General features: G+C 43.7%; 1 long non-coding RNA gene across 1 annotated transcript; it reads right to left on the bottom strand.

Moving 5' to 3' along the window:
* Nucleotides 1-1,854: 1,854 nt before the first annotated feature.
* Nucleotides 1,855-14,710, bottom strand: LOC122460142. Its single transcript, XR_006281241.1, has 3 exons — nt 14,294-14,710; nt 5,641-7,306; nt 1,855-2,182 (listed from the first exon to the last, which is right to left on the bottom strand). It is a non-coding gene; the product is annotated as an uncharacterized LOC122460142 (long non-coding RNA).
* Between the last annotated feature and the right edge of the window lie 5,284 nt (nt 14,711-19,994).

Below are 19,994 nucleotides of genomic sequence, written 5' to 3'. Positions count from 1 at the left end.
TACTTTTAGGGACATTTTTCAGCGTGGAACTGCACTTTCAATATTAGAATTTGTCCTTGATAAGCCAAATTCTCCTGTATTTCCTGTGGCCAAATTCTGCAAAGTCCTAAGTGCCCGATCAGAGGTGATTTCAGAGTGGAAGTGAAGGGTACTCAGCATCAAGCAGGACCAAGGTATTTTTCATTTCTCTTCTATGCATCATTGCAATACCAATGTGCATGCAACTCCCATTGAAGACCATAACTGCTGCTCCCCCAAGTGGCCCGTCAGCCTTACCTGCAAGGAAGTAAATATTCCCAATACTCTCCGTCCCCCACACAGGTAGTTCCAAGATTTAACTATAAGATTAAATAATAGAAACCTAGAAATACACACTTAAAATATGCAAAACTATTACTAGACTCTAAAATAAAAGCTCCTGGGAAATAGACTAGGAAAGTACTTTGCATGCACTAATGGTGAAAGGAATTGGCACCCTTTCTACAGAAAGCCTTGCTGTGTACCCTAAGGATATTTATATACTTTTAAAGGGCCATTCTAATCCTGTCAGATTTGCCAGATGAAGTAGGGCTCTTCTTTATTATGCTGATTGGGTTTGCTACTAATTTGGTCACTTGGTTCGCATTTTGGACATTAAAAAAAACGAAACAAAAACCACTGTCAATTTAAGTAAAGTTGCAAGGCTGAACCCAGCCAAACGAAGTGCAGGTCTAACAGATGGGAGATTTAAAAACAGTGCTCAGGTACATTGCGTGTGAATATAAAAGATCCCATGGCACTGTCCATCAGAGGTGCCTAGGGAAGAAATTCCCAAGCATTTGTCATTATAGTGTACACTTGCTTAGGGGTAGATTGTGCAACCCTTATTCATGGTGGTGAGCACTTACTCACATGAATACCCCCACAGAAATCAGTGGGACTGCTTGCATAAGTGCTCACCAACATGAGTAAAGCTTGCATAATTCTAGCTGAGTCTCTAAGGGCCGAATTTACAGAGGTGTTTAGATACCTAAAGATGCAGATAGGCACCTAATGAGATTTACAGAAGAGAGTTAGGCATCTATCTCTCATTAAATTTCAATGGGAATTAGACATCTAACCTGCTTAGGCACTTCTGAAAATCCCAGTAGGTACCTATCAACATCCGTATATGAAGGCTACCATCAAGTGGATCTTTGATCTACAGACAGTCATAGACTTGGTTAAAGCTAATGGGTGTGCTGCAAAGCATCTTTCTTTCAGGCTCAATAGAAGGAGCAATTAAGTTTACATAGTGGTAGCTGGAAGCAATGGAAGTCACCGCCCAAGGCAACAAGCCACATGGCATGTCCTGATCAGACCATAAGCCATGTGGGCTGAGTGGGCCTAAGCACACAGAGGCTAGGACAGTGTTTGGCAAGCTGTGAGGGAGAGAGGCAGACAGTGAGAGAAGCAGTCAGGAGTCTGGCCCCAAAAGGGAGTCTGACAGAGCTCCTTGGGCATGGAACACAGAAGAGGCAGACTTGGGGAATTCTAAGCAAGGAAACTGCCTGCTGTTGTTTGTTTCTGCTGCATTGAGGGAAACAGGCCTTTGTGTGCATGCTTTGTAAATAAACAGGGGGGAGGGATAGCTCAGTGGTTTGAGCATTGGCCTGCTAAATCCAGGGTTGAGAGTTCAATCCTTGAGGGGGTCATTTAGGGATCTGGGGCAAAAATTGGACATTGGTCCTGCTTTGAGTGGGGATTGGACTAGATGACCTCCTGAGGTCTCTTCCAACACTGATATCCTATTAACAGGACAGCATCAAAGAATATACCTGACTGGTATCATGGATTTCTCTTCCAAATATAAAATAAACCTGCAAGGTCCTGAATATTGGCTGATCACTCAGGCCAAAGGGGCAACAATAATTTTGTAAATCTGGCCCACAAGGCTCAACCTTGCTCAACAAGTTCCAGGCCAAGTCCATAGTTACCATATGTCACATAGCTTTTGTGAGCAGTGAACATTCCCTTGAAAAGGAGATGAAGCTAGGAGTTTTTGCAGTAGCCTTAGCAATAACTGCTGCTCATTGAGCAGTTTAACCTCAGTGCTAAAGTGCATGTGATACTTACTGTGTCCTCCACCATCTCCTGAACCAAACTAGAGGTGTCCTTCTCACTCGCCCTCCAGGCAGAGCCACTGCCACACTCTGTGTGAGCACTGGAAAAGAAAGAAGGGGGAATAGGCAAGGGAACAAGGGAAACATGAAAAGAGGCGAGCGAGAAGGGAAGGTTAGGGTTCGGAGTCTCCATCTTTTCTTCTTACTCCTCCTCTCTCTTTCCTGATTAAAACAGAAACCATCAACCCACAAGACACTTCATGCAGGATTGTTGTGGGTATTAGATGTTTGTAAATCACTGATCTCTTCAGATAAAAGATACCGTATGTAACTGCAACGTCATGATTTATTATTCATAAATAACAACAACAACATAATTTTCTATCACTTTTCAAAAAGGGACATCTGAACTGGGAAGCAAAAGGGTATATTTTCGCCTTTTGATATGATTCCTTTATCCCTCTAGGGATGGTGGAAGTTTTTCAGGAGCAGGACAGTATGTGTAATTGATTGCTCATTTTGAACAGCACAGAGTGGGTTTTGATATGTGCTGCATGCTGAAATAGGATTCCCTAATAGTTTGCTACGGCTAATGAGAACTTGAATTGTCTGGCTCCAAAAACTCTGTTGATTGGGTGCTGATCTATTCATGGAAGTGAAGGGAGCTGTTTATTTGTGTGAAAGGATAAGACACAGAACACCTCTATAACTGATTTAATTTACCCATCTCCAGTTAGACAGGCCCTAAAATATATCCCTCTTGTATACATTTTGAACTGTGTTCCACCCATAATTAAGAAAGCCAGCAGCTTTCAGATGCTGTCCAATGGACCAAGAGAAGTTTTCTGATGCATCCACTGCTAGCGTATTTCATTTCTTCTCTTCTTTCTTATCTAATTCACCCATCATTATGGCACCAAGGTGAAATTGCTGGGTGTGATAAGTGAGTTGAGAAGGTTTGACAGAGGAGTTCTTTGGAAATTCAGGGAACATTCTCTCTTCCTTGAAGGTATGTCTACACAGTGTGATAGTGCTCACTATGTGATTTTTAAAGCATACTCACATTAAGCACTACACCTGCATAGGCTGCACCAATGCAGCTGCACTGCTGTAGTGCATCTGGGGAAGACACTCTATGCCAACAGGAGAGTGCTCTCTCGTCGACATAATTACTCCACCTCCATTAGAGGTGGAAGCTACATTGGCAGGAGAGCATCTCCCATTGACATAATGCCAGTGTGGACAGCGATTAAGTCGCTGTAAGTTGTGTCGCTCAAGGGAGTGTCTTTTCACACTCATGAATGACATAAGTTAGATTGACTTAAGCAGTCGGGTAGACCTGCCCTTAGTTGGTCCACAAAGATCCAGCTGATGCTTACTATGTTCCCTAATGCACTTCGATATAGCACTGTTTCAAAGAGCACTATGTTAAACCACACTAGGGAACCTTTAGTGCACACCAGCAGGGTCTACAGGGACCAATTAATGAACAATATATTAGTGTGCTTTAGAAATCACTCTCCCATAGTGCACATTGCCCTTAAATTCTTGTTAAAGTCATTTATTTTCCTTTAGTGGCTTTACATTCAAAGCCAACAATGCACACACCCTCACATATACTATGTGTCCCTTATCGTCACCTGCCAGATTTCCCATCCTCTGCAAGTCTATATCAGCAGCTGCTTGTAAAAACACAAACCCTGCACAAGTGTGTGCCCCATGAGAGGCATGGAATATGGATAGGGAAAAACCATCACATTTCACACATGTTCCTACATAACAGTCACCATTTTAAATGTCAGCATTTAGCAACAATTGCCATACCATGATAGCAGAGATCCAGTGGTTATTTTCTGTTAATTACAGGGGCCTACTATGGCATGCCATATCAGAGATGAAGTGCAGACATGGAAGGAACATATTAGCAAATTTTGAACCCTCCAGTTGCCTAAATGTTTTTAATACACCTAAAATATGAGCACCAGAAATACATATTGTGAAGTATGCTCTAAGTGCCCCCTTTGGATGATTGCTGTGATTTTTCTCAATAGCTTTTCTATCTTGACATAGGGATTTTATTAGCAGCGTCAGATCTATTTAGTAGGTGAACATCTCAGAGTATACCTGATGCCCTACAATGGGGTACAAGAGTGAAAGAGGCCTAGATTTAATTTTAGGACAAACTCACTCACTGGAATTTCAAATAGTTGGTGAAAATATGAGACATATTATAACTATAATATAACTATTGTGTCATCTCTGTTTTTGTGTATATATGTAATCTGCGAATGGATGGGTGGGATGGCTCCTTTTTCAATGCACTGATCATCCTTAGTTTATTTTCTATCTATTCTGGAGCCTGCACAATCTGTAGCTGGAAACAGCTGTGAAGGTGAATGCCAGCACATTGCTGTCAGGCAGGGTGGCAGATATGCCTAGTTTAACTGCTAAGAAGGAGCAAGCTCTGGGAGAAAGAGGGGGTTGTAACATACCTTGTATGTAACACCAGGAGGCTGCTGCTGTTTCTGTTTTCACGCAGTTATATAAGTTAATGAAGGGGTCTTAGTTTAGATGTTAGATTCCCAGTTACATCCAAAACAAATTTCACTTTGTCATGATACAAATTTTCAGCTATGGACTTGAATTTTATTTTCTATTCTCACAAACAAACCTTCACTTGCATTATTAGTGGAAAGGGATGCAAACACTGCATATTGAAATTTGTGTTCTAATTCACATATATATAGTGTAGGGACTGTCATGCATTATATATATGTGCAGTGCCTAGCACAGTGGGGCCCCAGCATAGCTGGCCTCTAGGCCCTACTGCAATATAAAAGTTAAAATAATAATAATAATAATAATAAATAATAATATATAATAATAAAAGCAGTTCCTATGCATTCTCAGAAATCTTTCAGGAAACAATAGGAATAGGTAGTGATGCAGAATAGAGAAGATAATTGATTCCTGAAGGGTTGAGATTGTTAAAATAGTGCAACAGAATAAAGGGCAAAGGCAAGGAGAAGGTGACATGTTGGATCAGGGTAGAAGCAGAATGTAAATGCTGTAGCACCACAAACTTTCCGCTTTCAGCCTCTCTTCAGACTTGGGTTTAAAGCATGGAGCTCTTCAATGCAGAACACCATTGCAAGGAAAAGGAATACTTTTAAAGCAGTGCTTGAGAAGGAGAATCCCAAGACATATCCTTTTCATGTATCTAAACTCTCAAGATGTATCTAATCCTCAAGACAAATAAAGTCTAACCAAGCACATTAGCATCATTATTTTTTCAATAAGCATTTAGGATATCTATAGGCTTCATCCTGTACCCACTGAAGTGATGGGAAAAGCTCCCATTGACTTAAAAGGTGCAGGAACAGATCATACGACTATAATACAACATCCATTTCATCTGTGTTGAGGGGCAACAGATTTTAGTGGAGCAGATGCATAACAACATTGGCATTTGAAATCATTGTTGTACTCAATTTTTATCAGTACATTCCCCCACCTGTTTCATTTTGCTCATTTGAAATATACCCAGGAAAGTACTTACCATCCCACATAACTGCTAGTTGTGCCTTTGTTGGAGTTTTGGTTCTAACGCATTGTTTTGCTGGACACCACTTTCTTCTGATCCTTTGAGTTTTAGGCTTCCTTGTTATGAATTTACAGCAGCAGGCAGATGTCCAGAACTTCTGTTTCCAGTGGACACTTTTCCCTTGCCCTTTATGGGATCCTGAGTTTTTAAGTAAACAATTCATTCTCTTTCTGATAAGTCACATTAAAATATTGATCAGTGGGGGATGGCCCTCTGTCCACTAAGCAGGAGTCACCTTTAGTCAAACAGACCAGAGGAAAAAAACCTTGAAAATCCGGTTTTTCCTCCTCCCTTGGGGTAGTGTGTGTGTGGGTAGATGGAGAGGGGGGAAAGTTGATTGGTGGGAGGAAATAGTTGAATTACCCTGACTTGAAACAGTGTTTCTTAAAAAGTGATATTGCAACCACACATCAAAAAAAGAAAAGTTCTTCTTCAACTGCCCTCTGTGTTTGCTTAACTCTTTCTCAGATGAAGAGTGTTTATTCAGCCTCAATATCTACATTAATTGTTTAAATCTGACCTCCAGTGAGCATGGGGTGTAATGCTAATGTTACCATTTCCTGCACAGATCTGTGTGTTAACCTTTTGTTGTTTCATTGCTCTGTGGAGGTATTTATGTGACTCTCATCACCAAAGAACCTGAGCACTGTACAGACTTTAATGGATTTTATTTTCCCAAGACTCCTACAAGGTAGGGAAGTATCATCCCCATGTTACAGATAGGGAAACGGAGGCACACACTAGCCTTATGCCTGTTCACACAAGAAGAGGGTGGGAGAACCAGGAATTGAACCCAGGTTTCCTGAGTCACAGTCTAGAGCCTTAACCACTAGATCATCACACAAATCCCAAAAGTAAAGGTTCCATATATATTTCACCTTCCTGAGGACTAGCATAGGATTTGAACCTGGGACCTCCTGCACTATAAGCCAAAGTTACATTTTGAGTTCAACAAGCTGCCCGGTGCTGAGCTAGCCTACGCTTTACTGTCCTTAATTCTTTTTTTTTTCTTTTCTTTTTTTTTTCATTAGAAAAGGTTTTTAAAAATTATTTATTCTCAACTAAAAAGAATATGAAAACAAGATGGGATGCAGCTGCTGGCATGCGGATGGGTGAACAGATAACACTGCTTAGTGCTGTAACGGACCTCTTCACATGGCACATGTGGAGGTGTGGCAGCTAGGGAACATGCCTATGTGGCATTACACACCCTTAGCGGTCACTGCAGTTTGGGGCTGGAATGCTCATTTACACAAAGACCACTGGGCACCATATTCAAAGTGTACAGGGGCCTAAAAGCGGGTGCAGTGTACGTTATGCTCACATTAAGGCGCAAAGCACTGTAAAGTGGCCACTGGGTAATGATGTGCTCTCTTTGGAAGAGTGGTCAAGTGCCCTGCAGGCTCAAGCCCTTAATGTAGTAGTACAATGATAGCCATTCAAGAGACACACCCTCTACTCCTGGGCCTGCTGCTGTTTGATGTCGAGCAAGTCTGTGTTTCTCCTTCCATCATTCAGGCAGTAAGCTCTTCAGGGCAGGGGCAGTCTCTTCCTGTGTATTTGTATAGTGCCTAGCACAATGGGGCTCCTTGGCATTATTAAAACATAATACCAAGAATGTCTGTAAATGGGGAGAGAAGGAAAGAGTGTGTGTTTAATTGCATTATATCTGAAGAAAGGAGCGCCACTGCTGGGTCGCAGGATTCTTTTATTTTTAATTATTACAGCTATGTTCTAAGGATAATTTTTTCCCCATTCAAAACCCTAGCATTTTTAATGATGCGAGAGACCAATGATGCCTTTTTGTAATGTTCATTTTCCTTGTGTATTAAAATGAGAAAACAGAAAATATTCTGCAAATTCATTGCATCATGTTCCATTTTTTTAAAAAAAAGAAGATTTGGGGGGTTTTTGTTGACACAAACGAATAACGTTAACACATTTGGCAGAAATTCCGAGATTGGAATAAGACAAGGAGAACAAAGTCTAGAGGCTAAGTGCTAGCTTATGCATCCAGAGATACACCAGGAAAGGGGGAGTGGGGAGAGAATACTGCAATCAATGAATGACAAGCCCTATAGCTCCCTATGTCACCTTTAAAGTGAGAGCTGCCCCTACCTCCTGCTTCTAAATGCAGTTGTACCACCAGCGGCGGGACCTGCCACACCCCCAAATCAACTGGCCATGTGCCCATTGGGGACTATGGGGGTGAAGAGCACAACTAGCCACATTGGCCAGAGAAGCCACCTAGGTCCTGAACCAGCAAAGCACTTAAGCAGCTTAAGTCCTTCTGAAGGGAAGCACCTACTAGTTCTTTGCCAACACCCTAGTGCTCAAGGATGCATGGCAATTATATCGGGGCTTCCTCCTTCATGGATACTCCATGATGAAGAGAGGGGTTCACTCTATACAATGCAGCTGCAAGGGGGCAGCCACAGTTTATCACTATTGCGCTTTAAGAGAAACATAATTCTGGGAAATTTGTGTGAACTGTATTCACCTAACCTGGCCGATCACCAAATGACAAACAAAAATACCCATTGACTTTAACAGGATCAGAATTGCACCCTAAGAGTTCAGACCATGTCTTCTTCTATGTGTGTGTCTGCAAAACCTTACACAATGGGGCTCTGGATTCTGCAGTATAAAGATTAGATAATAACAGCAGAGAGAGAAAAGAGATTATTCTAATAATGGGATCACAATTATTGTGAGATAAATATGCCCTAGTTGAAATATATTCCTGTATCTTCAGCTGCAGCTGTTTGCTTCTGCCTATTCTGGGGGGCAGCATGGTCTAGCAGTTGGGGCACTATCTTGTGAATCAGGAGCCTTGCATTCTAATCCAATCTCTGCTACTAACCTTATGTTTGACAACGAACAAGTCACAGCATGGCAATGTCTCTCCATTTCCCTTCCCACCCTTTGTCTATTTAGATTCTAAACACTTGGGGAGCAGGGCCTCTCTCTTACTCTGTGTTTATATAGCCACTATATAATGGGGCCACTCTTGGTTGGGACCTGTAGGTGCCAGCCAGGTAATACAAAGAAGAAACAATAATGATTAACATGCTAACTGGAGATCGCAGTACGTTTAACAGGCTGTCCAAATTGGCTTGTGCAAAACTATGTGTATGACTTACCTGTACAGATACCATAACTGTATGTGCAAATTGTGTGTGCAATCCTGAAAATCTGGACCTGTTTTTGAAGCTTATGGGAAGTATCTGGTATGATGGGAAAGGTTTGTACTTAACTGTAAAACAGCAGAGACAGAAGACAACCAAAAAGTAATAATTTATTTAGAATATATTTTATGAGCTATAATTTCTCTAAACTCTAACAGATTTTTAGTATGCTGTTATTTTTCAGAAGGGAAGTGTCCCTAGGTAATGACTGCTGGGAGTATGTTCACGAGTAAAAGTTACTTTCCCAAAAACTCTGTGCTACAATTTTAAATGAGCCACTAAAGCTAATAAAGTAAAGGCTTTCACCACTGCACATGGAGATAATGGGTGATAATTTGAGATAGAATTGCAACAATTGTCACTGAGGACTGGCTGTTCCTGCTCTAGTTTTTTGAAATAAAATGGCAAATTGTTTTGAAATTCCTGGAGAAAACTAATTGGATTGGTTAAAGGTCACTAAATGTGATCCAAGAGCAGATAAGCATGATGCAATACGTACACCATACATAAATATATGGGACAAATTCTACCCTCAGATACATATAAGCAGATCTCACTGACTTTGGTTGCTCTATAAGAAGCTTAAATTTGGCCCACAGGTGAAAGCAATAAAATCCTTTAATATTATTTGCCTTATGTAAAGGCTGGAAGATACAACAGAAGAAATAGATGGACCTCAGGCATATGCTGTGGGGAAAAGGGGAGACAGAAGGGTGACGGAAGAACGTGAAAAACACTGCACTGATTGAAGGAGTTAATAAACTACTACCAAGGCAGGAAATACGGGCTTTTCACATTTCTTTAAAAGAGGTAAAGCATGAAATTATGATCTAGAAGCTAAAGGTTAGGTTCTGCAATAGGGAGAATTGAACCAGCGCAGAAACTGGCAAGGAGAGGTTTAAGCATTGTCTTTCTGAGTACAGCCCTCAACTCCATACTGCACATGCAAAATAAAGTGGCTGGGGCAAACAATGATGTATTAGGCAATTCACCCACCCAGTGTAAGAGGCATATGACCTCAAAGGGAGTAGTGGATGGGAACACTCTCTTGGGGGAAGGAGGGAAATGCTAAGTGAAAAGGCCCTCAGTACGTCTGAGCTGGCTCAGACTTTGTGGGCATAAAGCCACCATGTGCCCAGTAAAGCTAATTTCAAGAGCAGCCTGGAGAAAGCTTAAAAACACAATTGGGGGAAACAGCTGTATTTGTTTATGCCAGACTTTAAAAAGCTAGTTCCACCACTCAATTTGATTGTGAGACCTTGGGGTAGTGCTCCCATTTAAATCACCTAAATGAGGCTTGCCTGGATTGTTTTTTCATATCCTTTCAGTCAGAATAATCATTTTTTAAAATATAAACAGAACAAATAAACTGGTGAGAGAGAGCACAGATAGCAGGCTGCACATGAGCACAAAATGGTAGCTGCCACTCCTGCCTGGAGAGAGAGGCTGCTCTCCATTTCAAGGGGCAGTGCGCCCCCCCAACACATGCAAGCTGCATGCACTGTAACTGGCATGCCACAACTCCAGCTGAAGCCAAGAGCAGTCTGTTGAGTGGACTGATTTGAGGATTGGGCCCTCAAAACTGAAAAGGAGGAGGAGTTGGGGAGCAAATATTCTTCACTGAAACATAGGACACTGATATGCAGTTTGCCAAAGGGGACAGTGGAGGCACTAGCCCTGGGGGGATTCAAGAAAGGCCTGATTTTGCAGTCCTTGGCAAGGCACATATTTGAAGTCAAAGGGATTTTTCCTGAAGGATTTAAGAATTTAACTATTATGCCAATGGCAATAATGTAAGGAAACATCCTGCATTAATGACTAGTGCCTTTATGGTTTTATTCCAGCTCTATCTTCTATGGTGTATGATAAAATAAACTTGAGACTAATTAAACCATTTCTGACCTGGATATTTTGCCTATGGAAAAAACTTTGTATCCTGTTACAAACCCAAAAATCTGGCTTGGGTTACTGATATTCACAAAACCTGGTCAAAATTATGGGCCAGATCCTCAGATGATGTGAAACAGGCATAGCTCCATTGAAATAATCAAATCTGACTCATCATTATGGCCCATTGATTTAAATGGAGCTATGCTGATTTACATCAGCTAAGGATCTGGCCCTACAGCTTTACATGGAAATCGGTAGAGAAGCTCCATGACTTAAAGTATGCTCCATGATCATTTCTTCTGAATTTTGCTTATTTGTTCAGATCTTTACTCAAAATATATCATGCTATTCAAGAGCCATGAATGCACATGAACCAAAATAAAAGGACTGTAGAATACCCTGTAAAACTAAATCATAGTTTCACCTAATTCTTTTAGCACAGTATAACAGACGAAGGTAAGTCATATGCAGTACAAGCATAATAGTGATATAGATCCCAAATACACACAGAGGGGAAAGTACCTGTGACCCGAATGAGTCAGTGGCTAGGAGTTAAAAATTATCTATGACTGGCCAGTAGTTCAGAGTAGTGGGAAGATAAAAATTAACTTTTTTTTTAAAAAAGGATGAAACAGATCAAAGGTTGTTAACCTAGAAACCATGATCTTTTCCACTGGAGCTTTCAGTAAACTAAATTGATTTGAATTTCCCAATGATCAGCCTCATTACATCAACTCCTATACGCCATGCTGGCATTCCCCATAGTGACTCATCACACTGACCCATCAACCCCAGGAAACAAAGGGAGACCGTTATCTTAAAATTAAAAATATAGGGCCTGATTTTCAGCCTAGATTTAATCAGACTTCCCTTTTACACCTTCAAAATAGCTGTCAGAAGAATGTAGGTAACTTAGACTTGAGTAGTAATGAGGATATATACCTTCATAGGAGATCAACATCATTATCCCCATTTTACAGCTGGGGACGCTGAGGCACAGTACAATTAAATGACTTCCCTAAGGTCACTCAGCAAACCAGTGGCAGAGCTGGGACTCAACCTCTGGTCTCCTGAGTTCTCAGTCCACTGTCCTAGCCACTAGGCCACACTGCCTCTCAAGCAAACACACCCTTATGCCCAAGTGACCTAAATTACACTTGGAAATGATTGCAGGCACAAGGGAAGCTGCTGTTTAAAAATCTGGTCCATAAACGGTATCTTTCATTATCACCCCCTAAATCTTCACAGCGGCAAAGAGAAAAGCTAGCTCCCTACATACTATAACTGCAGGGAAACACTGTATATTATCCAACAGAATTTTACATTATTCAGGTTCATTGAACATAAATCCTGATGCAGATTTTGCTGCTGCTGCCAATGGCAACAGAGTGCAAATTAATTTGCTGGCATAATACCGCCAAGACCAACTTTTACTACCAGTGGGGCCCATCCAGATTAGAAAGTAGGTGGCCTTGGGCATGTGAACCCACATTCTGGATGCTCATTAAATCAGTCTCTTCAGGGATAAGGTGAAGCGGCCTGCCTCCAAAGATGGGAGTTATATAACTTACATGAATGAGCTTCCCCCAGCAGCAGTGATCTTTCATCTCCATCCTGGATATAGGAATTATTACAGCCTTAGGCTATGGCTGCCTCTCCTGTCTACTGGTGATAGGGAAAGGAGAGGGTTTGGGGACCGTTTTAAATAACTAATCAACCCTTTCAGGGCATGTGTGTCCTCTCTCTCTCACCATAACCTACAGGTGGCAACTCCTGTTCATTATTCAGTATGTGGTGGGGAATTTGTGCTCACGTCAGAGGCCTGCTTGTCCTTTACCCTACCCAGGGATGGTCAATTCATTGGGTGTGAGTGTGGGTGTAGGTGTGTGCGTGCCCAAGTAATAGATTTCACCCACAGCTTTCCCTCTCTGTCTGAGATTCTTTCCAAGGACGGATTCAGGAATCCCTGGCCTCTTTACTTTCAATAAACCAAGGAAGAGCAACCCCTCTTCCTGGATACGCAGGAATGTTCTAAGCATGCTCAGTGCAACTCCTCATTCTCATGGGCTTGTCTGCTGTCTACAGTAATTTTGTGGGGAAGTGGTGGTTTGATTAAGTGACTGTGCAAATGTTTCTCTTCTGTGAAGCATGAAGTAAACATAAAGCAAATCCCCTCCAGGAAGCATTAAGTAAAGTCCTTTCTTGAAGTTGGGTCACCAAGTGTCAGTTCATTAAATTTCTCCCTTTTCCCTGAGCTGACAGTTGTTAAATACACTGAATTAGTAAACAGCACTGTAAATGGTTCCCTGATCAGGGATTTCATACCATCCTCATTTCTCTTTCCACAATTTCTAATCTCCTAATCCCATTAACAACATTGCAATGCAGAATTTTTGAGAGCATAACTTTACATACAATGAACATACACAGCAGGTTTGATCTCAGACTAATAAATAGGAACATAGGTGCTTTTGAGAATTTTACCCTAATGATTTAGAACTGAATGTTCAAAAGGATTTAGGCATTGTGATGCTAAGCGTCACAGCGCCTAACTTTTAGGCTCCTGGAAAAATCACTGAGATTAAAAAAAGCCTTGTTAGGCATTGAGGCTCCCTGTAGAATAGGGAATAGAGAAACAGGCACCTTAGAAAGTGATTCACAAAAGCCAGCAGGCTAGGTGGGTAGTTGCCTAAGTCAGCCAATGGGAGATACCAACCAGAGGCTTATGTGCTGAACCCCACCTCTCTCTGAGAGAGATGTGCCTAAATCTGGGGTGCAGGGAGGTGCCTCTCTCTGTATGCCAGGAGAAGTTCCTCTTTTGAGTGACTGCATTGATACTGTTTTAGGAAGGAGGATGAATTTTCAGCTGAAACACACACACACACACACACACACACACACACACCCCAACCAAGATTTTGAAATGCTGCTGCAGTGGAGTATTTGGAATTGTAATTCAAACTGCCTTAGGCCCATATACTCATCTGTGGGCTAAGGTTCCCCAGGCAGATTAGGTTTCCCATGATGCACCACAGCTTCCCCACTCGCTGAGTCATTGTGCGGCATCCTCAGAGTACCTGGATATGGTGCATCATGGGAAATGTAGTCTGGCTGGGGATCCTGGCTCACATAGGAAAATGGGGGCTTGAGGTACCCAAAGTACAATTCCTATTAGGCCACACAGTCGTGGTGCCAAAATCAGCTTTTGTCCAAAGTTTTTCATTTTTCACAGGATAAAACCCCCCCAGACATTTTCTAACCATTTCCAATGATTATTGTTGGAATCTAATTTAGCAAAAATGTAATTTTTGTTTTACTAATCCTAATGGAAGAAGTTTTTGAAAACAGAAGACAGGCTTGAGTTTCTGAAGGCACCAAGCAAAAATCTAGTTATTTTCACCTCCAAATGCAAAGACTTTTAAATTCTGAAATTTACAAGCATTTCAACACTATTTACTTACGTGCTTTCTGCTTATTGATTTTTAAAGCTTGAAGGTTAAACTCTATAAGAAAGGAAGTTTAGGACTCACCAGCTGTTCCCAGAATGCTCTTGAAAACAGGATGTGTTCTTCTGAGGAGTTTCATCATGCCCCAAAAACACACAAAACTGCTCAAAGCTTAGAATTCCATTAAAAAAGAAATCTGTGTGAGTTATTTCTGCTGTTCTTCCAATTTATCTACAGTACTATTCTGCAGTCTGTATTGAGCAGCTGCTTTTGAAATTGCATAGTATGTACAGTGCTGCAAACAGGTGGCATTACCACACTGCTGTGAAATACAACCTCTATCTGCTGTGTGGATTCAAAACTCACCCTTTTGCATGGATTTGCTGTATTAACAATTACTCGATCTGAAACAAACTTACTGAGAACCAAGCCTTCTCCCCAGGCTTGGTTGTTATTGTGGTTATGTCTTTAGGACTTCTCAGCTCCAAACTGTTGTTTTCTTTTTCCAAGGGGGCTCGCTTATATGCAGGGTGGTATTGCAAGATATATATTCCACAGTGACTCAGCAGAAATCAACTGGCATCTCCTAGTCAAGTTCCAATACGTGTCAACATTTTCAGTCAACAGAATAACCCTGCCACCCAGTTACAGTTACTTTGTGGTTGCTAGGCCTCAAAAGATGCCCTTCTCACCAAATATGCATACCCCCCCAGGATGAGGGAAATATGTTGTACATCCTAGATACAAAGGCTCACTGAGCAAATAAACAGTATGCCAATCTGAAGTACACTAATACCTGTTCAGTCACTGACACTTCAGGACATTAAAATACATATTCCCACTTGTACACTTGCCAATGAAAAAATGCACATGCATTTCCAGTGTGGCTGGATGCATTAAAATGCCATATTCATTTGGATAACTTGTTTGAACCATTTTAGGATAGAGGCATTTACAATATATGAACTTGAAAATGTTAAACATTAATCTCTCTTATCAGCCTTCTCCAGGCAATAGGCCAGTGCCTTGTTTTACTTCAGGAAAATGCAGCAAGGTCAGGCTTGCTTAAAATTTTTTGCTTAGCTACAACCCCATGTATTTTACATGAAATTCTTTAAAGCAAATGTGAATTGCAGTCATGTGTGAATCCCTACAATGGCTATGTGGAATTATACCATGAGGGAATTAATGTCCATGGAGAATTAAACACACTGGTACTGGGAATTACTTTGTTATCCAACATGGGCCCAAGCTAGTTGTCCCCATACCCCCCCCCCCAAAGCCAAACCATGAGGATAGACATGTAGTATTTTTAAAGGAAAATTGAGAGCCCGGTCTTGGTTTGTACAGCACCTAGCACATCTGGGTCCTGATCTATGAGAGGGGCTCTGAGGACCTGCCACAATACAAATAATTAACAAATTAATAGGGCTACAATTTTGTCATGGAGGTCACGGAATCCGTGATGTCCAGAGACCTCCGTGACCTGAGCCAGTGGCGTGAGGGAGCTGCAGGGTACCTGTGGTGGCTGGGAACTCTGAGGGCCCCGAGCGCCCAGCCACAGTGGGTGGGGGGTGTGCCTCAGAGCTGCTGCAGGTTGCGGGGGCCTCTGGGAGCTCCCAGTTCCGGAGCTCTCAGCTGCCACAGGTTGGTGGGAGTGCCCTAAGTTCAGAGCCACTGGAGGTGGGGAGAATCCCGCAGTTCTGAGCCAGGGCATGGAGACACTACAGCTCTCCATTTTGTCATGTATATTTTTCGTAAAAGTCCCGGATAGGTCATGGGTGTCCATGAATTTTTCTTTATTGCCCATGACTTGTCCATGTTCTACTAAACATATGTGTGACAAATTCTTCACCTTATTAATAAATAATAGTAATGATCTGATAACTTCAGGAGCCATGACATTTAAAAAGACACTAAATATAGTGGATTTTTCACAAGTGACAGGATATTGGCTGGACTGTACCCAGTCTCTGGGGGACTGGAGATGTTTAGGATGACCATACGTCCCGATATTGGCTGGCTCAGTTCCCTTTTTAAGCTCTGTCCTGGCTGTCCTGATTTTTTTTTGGCAAAACTGATCATCAATTGGCAAGAGCAAATGGAACAAATGCCCAGTTTTGCCAAACAAGTGGGGTGCGCCCCCCCAGGAGGGCGTGGAGGAATGTTTGTCGGGGGAGAGTGGCGATGTGAGGTACTGGGTGGTGGGGCTCAGGCTGTCAGCCCCAGTCCTTAGTGGGTACAGGGTTCAGGTGATCAGTCCTGGGTGGCGTAGGACTCCGGCGATCAGCCCCAGCTCCAGTCCTGGGAGGTATGGAACTCGGGCAGTCAGCCCCAGGCGGTGCGGAGCTCGCATGGCATGGGACTCAGGTGAGTGGTGATGCCAGGCGGCTCAGGCCAGCTCCATGTGGGAGAGAGGGGCACTCAAGACAGCCCATGCAGGATGCACTGGCGGGGCTCAGGCGAGCAGCGATTCCAGGCAGCTCAGGCCAGCCCCATGCAGTGTCCCATTTTTACTTTGGGAAATATGGTCACCCTATGTGAAGCTCCAGCCCTCCAGAAAATTATAGCCCTATTGTGGGTGGCGGCCCCCCTCTGATTGGCTGCCTTCCCCACTTGCCCATATGCTGGGGCAGACCAACCAATCAGAGCTGCTGTGGGAAGGTGCTCTCTCTCCCCCTCCCCCCCAGCAAACCCAACAGGAGGGGAGAGCTGAAGAGCCAGCAGCTCAGGGCACCTCCACTTGCTCTTCCTCTCCTGTGTGCAATGGGAATGGTGTCTCTGCTCCCCCACCCACAATACTTAGCGTGGGAAGGGGCATAAAGGGGGTGAAGAGCATCTGGAGCTGCCCCCCACAGTCTGGAAGGGAGAGAGTGGACCCCACTGCAGCCTCCCAGGCCTGGGAGAGAGGGAGTGGAGAGTCCCAGGAGGAACAGAGGTGAGGCTGTAGGGTAGGGTTGCGAGGTGTCCGGTTTTTGAGTGGAACGCCCAGTCGAAAAGGAACCCTGGTGGCTCCGATCAGCACCACTGACCAGACCTTAAAAGTCTGGCTAGCATGGGGCTGGTAGGCTCCCTACCTGGCTCTGCGTGGTTCCCCAGAAATGGCGACCTGTCCCTCGGCTCCTAGGCAGAAGGATGGCCACTGGGGCTGTGTGTGCTGCCCCTACCCTGAGTGCCGGCTCTGCAGCTCCCATTGGCCGGGAACCATGGTCAATGGGAGCTGTGTGGGCGGAGCCTGCAAGTGGGGACAGTGCTTGCGGGCAGAGGCAATGCACAGAATCTCCTGGCCGCGCCTCTGCCTAGAGGCCGAGGGACATGTCACCGCATGTGGGGAGCCACCTGAGGTGAGTGCCGCCTGGGGCCCGCTCCCCGCATCGTCTCCTGTGCCCCAACCCTCTGCCCCAGCCTCGAGCCTCTCCTGCACCCCAAATCTCTCATCCCTGGGCCCACCCAAGAGCCCACACCCCCAGCTGGAGCCCTCACCACCCACACCTCAACCCCCTGCCCTAGCCCAGATCCCTCTCCTGCACCCTGAACCCCTCATCCCCAGCCCCAGCTCCGAGCCTGCACCCCCATCTTAGAGCCCATATCCCCTCCCATACCCCAACCCTCTGTCTCAGACCAGAGCCCCCCGCCATACCCCTAATCCCTGGCCCCACCTCAGAGCCTGCACCCCCAGCCGAAGCCCTCCACCCCAACCGCCTGCCCCAGACCAGTGAAAATGAGTGAATGAGTGACGGTGGGGGAGAGCGCGCAACAGAGCGGGAGGGAACGGAGTGAATGGGGGCAGGGCCTTGCAAAGGGACAGGGCAGGGTGTGGGGCAAGGGTGTTCGGTTTAGTGCAATTAGAAAGTTGACAACCCTACCGGGGGGTGGGGGGGACAGGATTATTAGAGGGGGCTAAACTGACAGAGGGTGGGGCTGTGGTCTGAGCTGAACTGATGGGGGATGAACTGATAGGGAAGAGTTGTGTGGACTAATTTTGAGATTGGGGGGCAGCATTAGTTACTTGGCAGGGGACAGGCAGATGTGTGAGTGAGAGCTCCTGCAGCTGTGGAGTGTGTGTCAAAATCGGTTACCAAATAAATGCGGTTGAGCAGGCAACACCAGTTGTCTCACACACACACACACGGGATGGCAGGGGGAGTCCAAAAATCAAAAGACAGACCAAAAAACCACATGATTTTTTGGGATCAGACTCATGATTTTTGATCTCTTGAAGTTGCCAACACCATAGATTCACAGATACTAAGGTCAGAAGGGACCATTCTGATCATCTAGTCCGACCTCCTGCACAATGCAGGCCACAGAATCTCACCCACTCACTCCTACGAAAAACCTCACCTATGTCTGAACTATTGAAGTCCTCAAATTGTGGTTTAAAGACTTCAAGAAGCAGAGAATCCTCCCTCAAGTGACCTGTGCCCCATGCTACAGAGGAAGGCGAAAAACCTCCAGGGCCTCTCCAATCTGCCCTGGAGGAAAATTCCTTCCCGACCCCAAATATGGCAATCAGCTAAACCCTGAGCATATGGGCAAGATTCACCAGCCAGATACTACAGAAAATTCTTTCCTGGGTAACTCAGATCCCATCCATCTAATATCCCATCTCAGGGGATTAGGCCTATTTACCCTGAATATTTAAAGATCAATTACTTACCAAAATCACATTATCCTATCATACCATCTCCTCCATAAACTTATCGAGTAGAATCTTAAAACCAGATAGATCTTTTGCCCCCACTGCTTCTCTTGGAAGGCTATTCCAAAACTTCACTCCTTTGATGGTTAAAAACCTTCGTCTGATTTCAAGTCTAAACTTCCTGGTGGCCAGTTTATACCCATTTGTTCTTGTGTCCCCATTGGTGCTGAGCTTAAATAATTCCTCTCCCTCTCCTGTATTTATCTCTCTGATATATTTATAGAGAGCAATCATATCTCCCCTCAACCTTCTTTTAGTTAGGCTAAACAAGCCAAGCTCCTTGAGTATCCTTTCATAAGACATGTTTTCCATTCCTCGGATCATCCTAGTAGCCCTTCTCTGTACCTGCTCCAGTTTTAATTCATCCTTTTTAAACATGGGAGACCAGAACTGCGCACAGTATTCTAGGTGAGGTCTCACCAGTGCCTTGTATAATGGTACTAAAACCTCCTTATCCCTACTGGAAATGCTCTCCTGATGCATCCCAAAACTGCATTTGCTTTTTTCACAGCCATATCACACTGGCAGCTCATAGTCATCCTCTGATCAACCAATATTCCAAGGTCCTTCTCTTCTTCTGTTACTTCTAATTGATGCGTCCCCAACTTATAACTAAAATTCTTGTTATTAACCCCTAAATGCATAACCTTACACTTCTCACTATTAAATTTCATCCTATTACTATTACTCCAGTTTACAAGGTCATCCAGATCCTCCTGTATAATATCCCGATCCTTCTCTGAATTGGCAATACCTCCCAGCTTTGTATCATCTGCAAACTTTATTAGCACACTCCCACGTTTTGTGCCAAGGTCAGTAATAAAAAGTTTAAATAAGATTGGTCCCCAAACCGATCCCTGAGGAACTCCACTGATAACCTCCCTCCAGCCTGACAGTTCGCCTTTCAGTAAGACCCGTTGCAGTCTCCCCTTTAACCAATTCCTTATCCACCTTTTGATGTTCATATTGATCCCCATCTTCTCCAATTTAACTAATAATTCCCCATGTGGCACGGTATCAAACGCCTTATTGAAATCTAGGTAAATTAGATCCACTGTGTTTCCTTTATCTAAAAAATCTGTT

The sequence above is a fragment of the Dermochelys coriacea genome, chromosome 5 (genome assembly GCF_009764565.3).
Source record: "Dermochelys coriacea isolate rDerCor1 chromosome 5, rDerCor1.pri.v4, whole genome shotgun sequence".
Taxonomy (NCBI): domain Eukaryota; kingdom Metazoa; phylum Chordata; order Testudines; family Dermochelyidae; genus Dermochelys; species Dermochelys coriacea.
This window is presented reverse-complemented; position numbering and strand designations above follow the sequence as displayed.